Raw genomic sequence first — 5,303 nt, 5'->3', positions numbered from 1 at the left:
TGGGTTGGAGCAGATTCTGTTTGCAGCCTTTCAGCCAGTCACCTTCCCAAACTTTTTTGTTTGTTTTATTTCTTCTTTCTGCCCTCTCCAACTGTGGCAATATCTAAGCAGACATCTGGGCCCTGATTATGCACACCTTGTGTGGCCACTGGCACAAAGTGGGTGTTAAACAGCACCATCCTTATGTGGCAGTGCTTTACACCGCCTTGGTAAATGATTACCTGAGGTCCAGAGAAATAAAGTGTCAGCCTCAGTGCACCACAGAGCAGTTCTGCCACAAATAGGGAGCGCTGCAGTTTGAAGGAATCAAATCCTTTCCCCCTGTGGAAAACAAAATCCAACCCCAAAGACACAAAACCTCTACCCACTGTCACCATGTGGAGGAAAGGCGTTCGGCTGGCTTACAGCAGAATAACTTCATGGGTGACCTCACATGGGAAACAGCCTAGAGAAACAAATAATTATTAAACAAAACCACTTCTCTGGCCCTACTTCTTCCTGCAGAGTCCCTGATTTGTTTTTCAGTAGAAAACTTGTGGATATGGGTGCGAGTTTAAAATCGTGACATCCTATCCATTTGTAACTCTTTCCGGGTGCAAGTTTAAAATCGTGACATCCTATCCATTTGTAACTCTTTTCCCAGCCAGGAATATTCCTGAGTGAGAACTGAGGCATCTCTGCTCGTTTGGAGGAAATGCTGTTACACAATGCAGGACAAAACAGTTCAAGCCACTTTAAACAGGATAAATGGATGAAGGCTTCAAGGTAGGATCATCTGTTTATTTACATCCATTGTCCCCTTGTTTCCCACACAAATATATTCTGTGTTTAAAATTTATAAAGCTGGGCAAGCCCTTCTCACGCTGTTCTCAGTAAAATATTGCTCGCTGCATCTCTCTGAGGGGCTGCTGACAAATAGGCTCTTGTTGTCTAACTTTCCCTCTGCTGAGGTTAATGATTAAGTGGTTCAGGAGGTTAATTCCTGGAGATAGTGTTGTCTTTGGCTTGAACAGATGTTGGTAGTGCTTTAATGTGGTTATCAAACTCTGCTGCCCTTCATCCTTTGCTCTGTGCAGCCCTGGGCATTGTTCCCCCGTGCATTCCAGGCCCCCTCTATGGAGATCTAGCAGAGCTGAACATACCATTGCCTGAGGGCTGCCTCCCCCGGGGTCACGCTGGGTAATGCCCAGATCTGCCACACAAACTGATAACAGCGAGATCTGTAAATATTTGCCTGTGCAGAAAGGTGCAGAATACCTGTTGAGGCTCATCTGTAAAGCCACTTTATATCATTCCACAGGGCAGAGCATCACCCTGAAACCTGCCCCTCCTCCCCTCAGCACCTCCTGTCTTGCCAGGATATGAATCTCAAGGGTGTCTGAAGCGTTCTGTGGTGTAACCAGCACCTTTAACAGCCTGGTAAAACCCTGGGGGTTGGACCAATATTTGCAGCTTGAAGCTGCAGCATTACAGGAGCTGCTGGATGTGTGCAGAAGTCCTTTATTCCCACATCCACATGTCATAACCAGCCAGCAGCAGTTAAAAAAATTTTTTAAAAAAAGACAAACGTTATGATTTCTATAAACAGACCCTGAAAGAGTTAATTTTAGGCTGGCCTCAGGCTGGAATTGGGTATATTTGAATGTCAATACTGCCAATGCCAAGTGAAACATCATCTTGGATTTTACCTGCTTGCCATTATTTGTGAAATTACCTCCTCTCCTCTCCCTACGAAGCTCCAGACCTGCTGGCAGGAATATTGTTGGAGCTAAAAGCATCTAACCTCACTCTGTCTGGATACATTTTAATCACTGCATTGGTTTTCTTATTATGTGCTTCTTGGTATCACTAGCTGATAAATTGTATCCAGACCTAACCCAGTGTAAAGGACTGAATTTTAATTTGGGGAAGAATAGTGTTAGTTTGGAGGAGTTAACTGGTTTATGGAACCAGGGCATTTCCCAAGAACCTTGTGTTTCTATAATATTGAGATTTTTTTAAAAAGAAATTCACAGCTTCAAAGAGAAGCAGGGTCCTGTGACCAAAATACACATTGGTATTTTAAATAGTAGGATGTAAAAAAACCCCAATACCAACTTTATGATTTCTATAAACTGTCCTTGAAAGGGTTACTTTTAGCCTGTCCTCATGCTGGCATTGGTTATATTTGAATGTCAGTACCGCCAATGCTGTAAGTGAAACACTGTCTTGGACTTCACCTGTTGGTCATTGTTAGTGAAGCTGTAAACGGAGAGGAATTGTTGCTTTTTGCTTTTGTTTCACCACAAGCTGAGATGAAACTCTTTGTTGGCCTGTCATTGATCAGAAACTCCCTCCCAGCCTGTCTTTCCCTTTCTCTCTCTCTTCCATCTGAGGATCTTGCCCTCTCTGCTTTTACTCCTTTAGGGCGCCCTTGCTGTGTTTGCTGTTGGTGCTACAGAAGACGCAGCTCTGATTTAAAGGTCTGGAGTGATGAGAGCTGTGGGCAGGGACACCTTCCACCATCCCAGGCTGCTCCAAGCCCCATCCAGCCTGGCCTTGGACACTTCCAGGGATCCAGGGGCAACCACAGCTTCTCTGGGCACCCTGTGCCAGGGCCTCCCCACCCTCACAGCAAAGAACTTCCTCCTGATATCCCATCTAAACCTTCTCTCTTTTACTTTAAATCCATTCCCCTTTTTTATTCCACTCTCTTGTAAAATGTCCCTCTCCCTCTTCCTTTTAGGCTCCCTTCAGGCACTACAAGGCCACAATTCGGTCACTCCAAAGCCTTCTCTTCTCCAGGCTGAACAACCCCAGTTCTCTCAGCCTTTCCTCACAGGAGAGCTGCTCCATCCCTCCAACCATCTCGGTGGCCTCCTCTGAACTCTTATATGCCTGATGTGAGATAAAAATTGTAGTGATTCTATAAAACCCTGGAGGAATAGCTGCCCCGAATATTTCTGTGGAGAACCACAGGTGTGGACAGACGGGATAGCAGGGGACAGGAGTGGGGACAGGAGCGGGACAGGAGTGGGACAGGAGCGGGGACAGGGACAAGAGCGGGACAGGAGCTGGGACAGGAGCAGGGACAGGAGCGGGGACAGGAGACGGAACAGGAGCTGGGACAGGAGCAGGGACAGGAGCGGGGACAGGGACAAGAGCGGGACAGGAGCGGGACAGGAGCGGGACAGGAGAGGGACAGGAGCGGGACAGGAGCGGGGACAGGAGCAGGGACAGGAGCGGGATAGGAGCGGGACAGGAGCAGGGACAGGAGCGGGACAGGAGACGGAACAGGAGAAGAGACCGGAGCGGGACAGGAGCAGGGACAGGAGCGGGGACAGGAGCGGGACAAGAGCGGGACAGGAGACGGAACAGGAGCTGGGACAGGAGCAGGGACAGGAGCGGGGACAGGGACAGGAGCGGGGACAGGAGCGGGACAGGAGCAGGGACAGGAGCGGGGACAGGAGCGGGGACAGGAGCGGGGACAGGAGCGGGGACAGGAGCGGGACAGGAGCGGGGACAGGGACAGGAGCGGGACAAGAGCGGGATAGGAGCGGGACAGGAGCGGGACAGGAGCGGGGACAGGAGCGGGGACAGGAGCGGGACAGGAGCCGGGCTCGGGGGTGCCATTCCCCCCCTCGAACAGCAGAGGGCGCAGGAGGGCCCGGCCCGGCGGCGGAGAGGCGAGAAGAAAAAGGGGTGGAAAAGGGGCAAAATCAGGAAATTAAAGCTTTTATGTACTTAACACAATGCCTGGCACATAGAGAGAAACGCAGGTAACCACACAGAGCTGGCTGCAGTACGCTAAAAAGAGCGGGTGTGTTTCAAACTCACAGAAAGTCGCTGTACCCCCAGAATCGAATCCCCTCCACACCATCCCTGCCTTTTGGGGTCCGCTGTCACTGGGAATGAATTGGAAATCATTTTGACGCTGTCCATTCTGAGCATAAGCAGGGATACACCTCAGTGAGGGGCTGTGGATTTCCCTGGGGCTGCGTTTCTCCTGGTGAGGTGCCGGGCACCCCTGTGTGTGCCTTGCACCGGGATATTAATTCCCAGTGCTCCATCTCCGCCTGGAGCGGCAGGGAATCCAGAGGATGGGAGCGGTTTGGTTGGCACGTGTGTGACTTTCGGGTGGCTAGCGGCGTTCCTGTGATGCATCTGCTGTAACTGGTGTTGGCAAGCTCCGGGAGCAGATGAGGGCTGCGGTAAGTGTGGCTCCCTCTGAGGATGCCTGGCTGTCCCCTGATCCTTCAGGAAGCGTCTCCGCTGCCGAGACTCAGGGGTGATTGGTGCAGAAAGGCAGCCCCTTGTCCCTGCTGCTGGTTTCCAGCTCTTCTCTGGCTGTGGTGCTTGTAAAACACATCATCAACTGCGGCTGGCTGAAAAGTAGCCCAGCAAAGATAAGGAAACGATCCTCTTTCAGCTGGAGCAATTTCCCAGCTTGGCTCATCACAGAACTGCACACTTGCCTGTGCTCTTGTGGCACAGGCACAGGAAGAACAAGAAAACCAGGACGGAGAGGGAGGTGTGAGTGTTATCCCTGGGCCTTTTACCAAGCTGGCACTGAGCAAAGCTTGTTCTGAATTAAAATATATGCTAAATAAAAAATTGCTTGTCATCCCTGGAAGTATAAAATCCACGTTCAGCACTTTCTCACAGTGGGGGAGAAATACAGCTCAGGAAGAACTATTTTTGTTTTGAAATCTTCCAAGGGAAATTGAGCCCAGACCTCCACCTCACGGGGCTGGGGGACGTGACTACTTAGCCCGAGCTGCAGGACTGAGCCCTCTCACACCACAGGAGCCTGGAAAACCTGGGAGGAGAGTTAATTAACCATCCAGCACAGAGGAATGATCTTGGTGCTGGAGAAAGAAAGCTACTAAATAAAGGGAGCTGGTCCAGAGGAATTAGGGAATTAGGCTCGCCACTGGAGCAGAGCAGGCAGCTCCGTGGTGGGAAAGCACCACGGGGCAAAAAGAGTTTTCCCAAGGTCCTTGTGAGGAGGAGGTGAGTTTGGTGGAGGTGTTCCAGCATTGGGACACGTCACCCGTGTTCTGCTGGGTGCCAGAGGTGACGGGAAGCGGTGACACTGAGCTAAGGCCTTGCCCTAGGTCAGTCACAGAAGGGTTTGGGTTGGAGGGGACTGCAAAGATCATCTCGTTCCACCCCCTGCCATGGGCAAGGACACCTTCCACAAGACTACAGCGAAGAAATTCAAGTTGTGTTCTTAAAGAACTGTACAAACCTCAGTGAAAAGGAGAAAAGTGAGCTACAAGTAAGCAATCTGGTGAAGTTTTAGAATAGAGAACAATAATTTC

At 50.4% G+C, this 5,303-nt stretch overlaps 1 long non-coding RNA gene across 1 annotated transcript in view; it reads left to right on the top strand.

Annotated features, from left to right (window-relative positions):
- Window positions 1–452: 452 nt before the first annotated feature.
- Window positions 453–5,303, top strand: part of LOC138110243 (uncharacterized) — a 10,040-nt gene continuing 5,189 nt past the window's right edge. The window contains exon 1 of the long non-coding RNA XR_011150842.1: window positions 453–765. This is a non-coding gene — a long non-coding RNA (uncharacterized lncRNA). The remainder of the gene's footprint in view (window positions 766–5,303) is intronic.

This window comes from Aphelocoma coerulescens, chromosome 4A, assembly GCF_041296385.1.
Source record: "Aphelocoma coerulescens isolate FSJ_1873_10779 chromosome 4A, UR_Acoe_1.0, whole genome shotgun sequence".
NCBI classification, from domain to species: Eukaryota; Metazoa; Chordata; class Aves; order Passeriformes; family Corvidae; genus Aphelocoma; species Aphelocoma coerulescens.
This window is presented reverse-complemented; position numbering and strand designations above follow the sequence as displayed.